We start from the raw sequence: 8,496 nt of genomic DNA, 5'->3' as shown, positions 1-8,496 counted from the left end.
TTCAGTCGGTCAAGTTCAATAGTTTAAAAACGAACAAACTACCGAACATAGTCAATAGTCCTCCCATGGAGCTTGTTCCCCTCATCCAGACGAACAATTCCACCGAACAGTGCCCTTCTACGTGGTGTAGAATCTGAACGCAGGCGATGATGGAAGTCCAGCGGTGTTCAGGAGTTTCCGTGTCCGATTTGAGTTCCATGAACTCGACAACCAAATACCACTGTCTGTGCTCATGAGAACAAGATGGCCACCACCTCGTGGTCGTTCATACAAATTGTGGCCACCCAGACGAACAATTAGAACACTCTGGTTAACAAGCTCTTGGGTGGTCGATGGTTTGTGCGCATGTTTGGTTCACGAACAGCATAGGAAAATGGCACAAACTAAGTCTTTTAACAGGATTTTGGCAGGGCCCATAGTCTTTGGGCAGGAGGCTAGCCAGCAGGCCCCTCCAGGAACACATGGCAGAGGCATTTCTGCCACACACTGTAAGCCTGAGAAATGACTGTGATTATGCACTGGCCAATAGTTGAGGTTGAAGCAGATTGACCCATGTCCAGAAGGAATGATGAAGACAAATTTCTAATGCCAAATGTACGGTCCAGGTAAATGATAGACAACAGACCAGTTCCAGACAATGCCATCTCTTTTCTTCTTCCAATGAAGGATGAGAGAAGAATGCCTACTACAATACAATATCTTGGTTGACATGGAAAGGGGACACCACGAAAAGTTGGAACAGTACGAATTATAACTCTATTCTCTTGTAGTATAAGGAAAGGAGATTCATGTTAAAGAGCCTGAAGCTCTGAAATCCTTCTTCCTGACATAAGAGCCACTAGAAGGACTGTTTTAACAGTTAAAGTGAATAATGCAATATTCTCTAAGGGCTCAAATGGAGTACCAGGCATGGCCTGCAGGATGGAAGACCGGACCTTGTTGTAGTAATTGGTGATGGCATGACAGATCTAGAGGGAGATCCTCGGCTAAATTCTGTAATAGAGAAAAAAAACACAGACGTCTGGGCCAATTTGGAATAACTGCTAGGATGGTGACATGCTCCTGTTGGATTCTTTTCAGCAGAGGGAATATGAGAGAGGTTGGGGGAAACATATCCCAGATGGAACCTCCACTCGCAGCTAAGTGCCTCTCTGTCTTCCGCCAAAGAGTTGAAGAATAGCGAGAAGAACCTTCTCACCTTGCTATTCTGAAATGTTGCCATCAAGTCCACTTGTGGAATGCCCCATTTCTGTACTATGCACTTGAATGCTCGGGAGGAGAGTGCCCACTCTGTTGAGTCCGTTACTCTGCTTAGGAAATCGGCCAATCAATTTTCCTTGCTGGGTAGATATACTGCCTTGAGGCCCTTCAAATTTTTTTCTGCCCAAGTCATAAGAGGAAGAACAATCTTCATTAGATCTCTGCTCTTTCTTTTTTTTTTTATTATATTTTTATTTAGATTTTTTTCAATTCAAATACAATATGTAATGAGAATATACATTTTACATATATCCATGTATAATAACAAAAACAATTAACATGTAAACATACTGTGCAATTTAATACATTTGAAGGGCATGATTACATTCTGGTTGATCTTGAAAGTGTTTTTATGAAACATGCATAATTCCCTTTAGCCTGATGTATGTAATGCATGAGGAAATTACTGACCCTCCAATTACTTTGAATGTGTGGGGATAGATCTCTGCTCTTTCTCCCTCCTTGATGGTTAAGATAAGCTATGGCTGACGTATTGTCTATTCTCACCTTTACCCAATGTTGTTTCAGAGAGGGGAATCGGAGAACAACTTGAAATACTGCTTGTAATTCCAAGATGTTTGATGATTGGTGTTTCAATCTGTGTTTCCACAGACACTGGATATGTTGAGAACCCAGGTGCACACCCCAACCAGCTTGACAGGCATCTGTTGTTAAATAGTGATGTCCCGGACGGTTCGCTGGCGAATAGTTCCTGGCGAACATAGCGTGTCCGCGTTCGCGGCGGCGGGCGAACATATGCGATGTTCGGTCCGCCCCCTATTCGTCATCATTGAGTAAACTTTGACCCTGTACCTCACATTCAGCAGACACATTCCAGCCAATCAGCAGCAGACCCTCCCTTCCAGACTCTCCCACCTCCTGGACAGCATCCATTTAAGATTCATTCGGAAGCTGCATTCATTTTTTTTTTTTTCAATTTATTATTATTTTCTTTTTTTCAGTGCATATAAATGTTACAAGCAGATACTCCCCCCAGACACTCTGTATTACTGCAGATACTCCCCCCAGACACTCTGTATTACTGCAGATACTCCCCCCAGACACTCTGTGTTACTGCAGATACTCCCTCCAGACACTCTGTGTTACTGCAGATACTCCCTCCAGACACTCTGTGTTACTGCAGATACTCCCCCCAGACACTCTGTGTTACTGCAGATACTCCCCCCAGACACTGTGGTACTGCAGATACTCCCTCCAGACACTCTGTGTTACTGCAGATACTCCCCCAGACACTGTGGTACTGCAGATACTCCCTCCAGACACTCTGTGTTACTGCAGATACTCCCCCCAGACACTCTGTGTTACTGCAGATACTCCCCCCAGACACTCTGTGTTACTGCAGATACTCCCCCCAGACACTCTGTGTTACTGCAGATACTCCCCCCAGACACTCTGTGTTACTGCAGATACTCCCCCCAGACACTCTGTGTTACTGCAGATACTCCCCCCAGACACTCTGTGCTACTGCAGATACTCCCCCCAGACACTCTGTGTTACTGCAGATACTCCCTTCAGACACTCTATGTTACTACAGATACTCCCTCCAGACACTACATAGGGTCACTTGGCAGATATGGATTGACACCTGTCCTCAGGGACTCTGATACACACTGGGGGGGACCTACTGTCCTCCCCCCCACCCCCACCCCTGCGCAGTGGGTGGGGGCCATAAAAATAATGAGGGGGGGACCTACTGTCCTCCCCCCCAGCCCCCACCCCTACGCGGTGGGTGGGGGCCATAAAAATAATGAGGGGGGGGACCTACTGTCCTCGCCCCTGGCCCCCACCCCTGCGCGGTGGGTGGGGGCCATGAAAATAATGAGGGGGGGACCTACTGTCCTCCCCCCGGCCCCCACCCCTGCACGGTGGGTGGGGGCCATAAAAATAATGAGGGGGGGACCTACTGTCCTCCCTCCCGAGCGGTGGGTGGGGGCCCTAAAAAAAACAATAGGGGGGGACCTACTGTCCCCTCCCCAGCCCCCACCCCTGAGTGGTGGGTGGGGGCCCTAAATAAAAATCCCCCCCCAATCAAAGGTGACTAGGGTTCCCCAAGCCCCTAGTCACCCACCCCCCCCACTCCAAAAGAAGTTACCCCCTACCTACCCCCTCACGCTAAAAAATAGTGAGGGGGGAATGAAATAACTAACCTGTAAAGAAAAATTCAACTTACCATTTGACGTCTTCTTTTTTCTAATATCTTCTTTTTTCAGCCCCAAAAAAGGCCAAATAAAAAGCCATAAGAACCGATGCAATTTAAAAAAAACAAAACAAAAAAAAAAACGAGCGCAAAAAAAAAAAATCCATCTTCACCCATGGAGGGCTCCGCGCAGACTGAGCTCTGCAGGGCGGGGGAAGGCTTATAAAGCCTTGCCACGCCCTGCAATTAGGCTAAGAACACTCTGATTGGCTGGTTTAAGTCAATCGGAGTGCTCTATGTCATTTTAGACAGCGTGGGAAAATTCCAAAGAACTTTCCCACGCTGTGTAAAATGACACAGAGCACTCTGATTGGTTAGATTCCAAGCCCACCAATCACAGTGCTCTGTGTCATTTTACACAGCGTGGGAAAGTTCTTTGGAATTTTCCCACGCTGTGTAAAATGACAAAGAGCACTCTGATTGGTGGGCTTGGAATCTAACCAATCAGAGTGCTCTGTGTCATTTTACACAGCGTGGGAAAGTTCTTTAGAATTTTCCCACGCTGTGTAAAATGACAAAGAGCACTCTGATTGGCTTAAACTAGCCAATCAGAGTGTTCTTAGCCTAACTGCAGGGCGTGGCAAGGCTTTATAAGCCTTCCCCCGCCCTGCAGAGCACAGTCTGCGCGGAGCCCTCCATGGGTGAAGATGGATTATTATTTTTTTGCGCTCGTTTTTTTTTTATTTATCTTTTACAATTGCGTCGGTTCTTATGGCTTTTTATTTGGCCTTTTTGGGGGCTGAAAAAAGAAGATTTTAGAAAAAAGAAGACGTCAAATGGTAAGTTGAATTTTTCTTTGTTAGTTATTTTATTCCACCCTCACTATTTTTTAGGGTGAGGGGGGTAGGTAGGGGGTAACTTCTTTTGGGGTGGGGGGGTGGGTGACTAGGGGCTTGGGGACCCCTAGTCACCTTTGATTGGGGGGGATTTTTATTTAGGGCCCCCACCCACCACTCAGGGGTGGGGGCTGGACAGTAGGTCCCCCCCTTATTGTTTTTTTTAGGGCCCCCACCCACCGCTCAGGGGTGGGGGCCAGGGGGAGGACAGTAGGTCCCCCCCCTCATTATTTTTATGGCCCCCACCCACCGTGCAGGGGTGGGGGTCAGGGGGGAGGACAGTAGGTCCCCCCCTCATTATTTTTATGGCCCCCACCCACCGCGCAGGGGTGGGGGCGGGGGGAGGACAGTAGGTCCCCCCCATTCTGATTTATGGTCCCCACCCACCGCGCAGGGGTGGGGGCCGGGGGGAGGACAGTAGGTCCCCCCCTCATTATTTTTATGGCCCCCACCCACCGCGCAGGGGTGGGGGCGAGGACAGTAGGTCCCCCCCCAGTGTGTATCAGGGATCCTTAGGATAGGTGTCAATCCATATCTGCCAAGTGACCCTATGTAGGGGGAACAGTCCCTATTCTGCTCTGTGTCAGTGTGTATCAGGGATCCTTAGGATAGGTGTCAATCCATATCTGCCAAGTGACCCTATATAGGGGGAACAGTCCCTATTCTGCTCTGTGTCAGTGTGTATCAGGGATCCTTAGGATAGGTGTCAATCCATATCTGCCAAGTGACCCTATGTAGGGGGAACAGTCCCTATTCTGCTCTGTGTCAGTGTGTATCAGGGATCCTTAGGATAGGTGTCAATCCATATCTGCCAAGTGACCCTATGTAGGGGGAACAGTCCCTATTCTGCTCTGTGTCAGTTTGTATCAGGGATCCTTAGGATAGGTGTCAATCCATATCTGCGAAGTGACCCTATGTAGGGGGAACAGTCCCTATTCTGCTCTGTGTCAGTGTGTATCAGGGATCCTTAGGATAGGTGTCAATCCATATCTGCCATGTGACCCTATGTAGGGGGAACAGTCCCTATTCTGCTCTGTGTCAGTGTGTATCAGGGATCCTTAGGATAGGTGTCAATCCATATCTGCCAAGTGACCCTATGTAGGGGGAACAGTCCCTATTCTGCTCTGTGTCAGTTTGTATCAGGGATCCTTAGGATAGGTGTCAATCCATATCTGCGAAGTGACCCTATGTAGGGGGAACAGTCCCTATTCTGCTCTGTGTCAGTGTGTATCAGGGATCCTTAGGATATCTGTCAATCCATATCTGCCAAGTGACCCTATGTAGGGGGAACAGTCCCTATTCTGCTCTGTGTCAGTGTGTATCAGGGTCTCTGAGGACAGGTGTCAATCCATATGTCAAGGTGTCAATATGTCATATGTCAGGTGTCAATCCATATCCATTGTGATTTAGGAATGTTAGGTGATTTATGCCCTTTATGGATTAAAACCAGACTCTGCATCAACTGTGTAGTTTTGCCATGGATCCCCCTCCGGCATGCCCCAGTCCAGGTGTTAGTCCCCTTGAAACAACTTTTCCATCACTATTGTGGCCATAAAGAGTCCCTGTGGGTTTTAAAATTCACCTGCCCATTGAAGTCTATGGCGTTTCGCCGGTTTGCGGAAGTTCATGTTCGCCATTCGCGAAACGAAAATTTTATTTTAGAGACATCACTATTGTTAAACAAAGAATTAAAACTGAATGTCAGTAGGTGTATAGGTGCTTCAAAAAATCTATTTGGTAGTAGGTGTATGTGTAAATAGGGTGTTTCCCCAATCACCTAAAAGCACAGTACATAAATAGAGGTAAAACAACTATTCAATATACACAACATCCAGTGTCAAGATTAGAGGATTAACATATACTTAATGGTATATCACACAGAAAATGTCCCAATGTTGGTAAGGCTACAATATATAGGAATCGTCCAAATGTTTTCCACAAAGAATATCCCCTTGATAGGGAAGGGCACATAAGCTGTTTCTTAGAAGCTGAATCTACAAAAGTGGGACACTACTATATAGGGCTGTCCGGTCCAAAACATAACAATTTAGAATCTACTAAAGGGTGAATTATCAAGAATTCAAAGAGAATATTTAATTTTAAGCCAAGATATCTGATCGGGAAGAATTCTTCAAGACAGCTTCATTTACGGTTTGGTTACATTGTAATAATTTTCGCAATTTAGATTTAGTTTGTTCACATGTGTTAATATAGTCAATCACCCTGGATAACTAGCCCCTTCTGGATTTATTGCCTAGACAACAAAAAACAAACAAAAACTGCATAATTTAGGCCAACAGATGTTTTGGAATCATATCTATAACTAGGATGCAGTCACAGCTTGGTGAATATTGTCTGAATTTCACAATTCACTGATTAGTGAATCAATCTTGTTTGCGACATTTGCATAACACTTGGTCTCCGAGCTCTATGACACCCCTCTTTTAGCTCGTTTTTTTCCCACCAGTCATTCACTCTCTACCGTTTAGAACGCTGCCGTCAACACTGCGTGCTGACGCACGACAGCCGCTCCACTCACGCACCGCCCGAGCTGTCCATGACAGAAGTGGGCAGAAAAGCCCTCTGTGCGGGACGTAAACGTGACTCGACGCCAAGAGCTTGATGGCGCAGGGACCCCCCTCCCCTTCGCGCATGCGCACAGGCGCTGACCGAGACGTACCGGGCATGAAATGGAGCCAGTGACAGCGCGCATAGCATTCTGGTGAGTGATGTTCGGATTGTTGTGTGAGTACACGGTGCGGCCACTATCATTGTGTGAGCTACTCGGTGAGTACAGGGCGAGCCATAGCTCTACCCAGACCCCCAGCCTGGCTACCGGCAGAGCAGGGGGGGCTATGGGGGACCAGTGGGGGTGTGCATGGACCAATTGTTTACATACAGCTCCTTTCACATTATTATTATTATTATTTATAGGGCGCCAACAGATTCTGTAGCGCTGTACAATTGCAGGTAGTCTTATAACCTTTATATTGTTCAATGCTGCTGTGTGACCTGTGAATTCTATTATTAATATCAGAGTAAGTGAAATAATTTGCATTTACCAGCTATTTGCACATTGTCATTATTTTTTATTTTTTTTGAAGGTTATATTGACTGGGAAAGAGAGATTTTACAGTCTGTAGGTTAGTGTTGAAATCTGATATATTTTCTATTATTTTGTGTTGCCATAGTTGTGTTTGTGCCATTCACTGGCTTGACCTGTTTCTCTGATCATGTAATAGTCTGGGTTACATTGTTTTGGTTCTGTTTTGTTTGACTGTTGTTGTCATTAGGTGACAGTGTAAGGGTCTGCATTCAGTGGTTGTTTATATGATGGCTTTTTGTTTTGTCTTCCCTTTTTGCTGCATGTTGTTGTTTTTGCATTTGTTGATTTTTTTTTTGTTTATTTCACATGTAGCTGAAATTGTTGCCAGATTTGACAGGGATGGGGTTGCATTAAATTGAGTGGTGTGACATTTTTGCCTTGGTGTTTCAATATTCACTAATTTTGTTTTATCATTATCATTATCAAATATTATAACAAGGTTATTTTACAGAAGGCACATTATCAGGCATTCTCTTGGAGACTGCACATATCAAGCTTATGATAATAAAACTAGCCAACTATAAAACCTCACAGTGCAAATATAAAAATGTATCGGTGCTCATTTGCACGTCAAGCTGGTAACTATGGGATAGTTGTGGAAACATGACTTCTTGAGTGTCTGTAATAAAAGAGGGGTTTTGGAGCTCAAAGTAGAAGAATGGTAGAAAGTGCATGAGGGAAAATACTCGTAGGAAAATACCTCTAGCCTATTTACACAAAAATAGACTGTCACTGTACTGCTACAATGTTCATTGTTACTTGCGTTCTCCCATTTGGGAGAATAAGCTGCAGATTCCTCTTTGTGGTGTCCTGACAATTGTTCGCTTGCTCTGTATGTGAATTCTTCACAAACTCCTTCAGATACAAATAAGAAGTGCAGAAGAGGAATACTACAAAAAGCAACTTGATTTAAACGTGTTTGCCTAAACAATAGTGGCTTTATGAATTATACAAACTATTTAGTTTGTGTCATTGATAAAGTCACTCTTTTATTTTTAAATATATTGTATATTTGAAAGAAATTGTTAGACCATAGAAGCATAAACAACAAGACCATATTATAGAGAACACTACAT

The 8,496-nt window shown here is 45.1% G+C and overlaps 1 protein-coding gene across 3 annotated transcripts in view; it reads left to right on the top strand.

Annotated features, from left to right (window-relative positions):
* Nucleotides 1-6,882: 6,882 nt before the first annotated feature.
* Nucleotides 6,883-8,496, top strand: part of CCAR1 (cell division cycle and apoptosis regulator 1) — an 82,873-nt gene continuing 81,259 nt past the window's right edge. For 2 of the 3 annotated variants that reach the window (XM_063434208.1, XM_063434209.1), the window contains exon 1: nucleotides 6,883-7,036. The gene's annotated coding sequence lies outside the window, so the exon portion shown is untranslated. The remainder of the gene's footprint in view (nucleotides 7,037-8,496) is intronic. The other variant, XM_063434207.1, reaches the window with a different exon arrangement.

This window comes from Pelobates fuscus, chromosome 10 (assembly GCF_036172605.1).
Source record: "Pelobates fuscus isolate aPelFus1 chromosome 10, aPelFus1.pri, whole genome shotgun sequence".
Taxonomy (NCBI): Eukaryota; Metazoa; Chordata; class Amphibia; order Anura; family Pelobatidae; genus Pelobates; species Pelobates fuscus.
The sequence above is the reverse complement of the archived record's forward strand: the minus strand, read 5'-3'. Positions and strand labels throughout refer to the sequence as shown.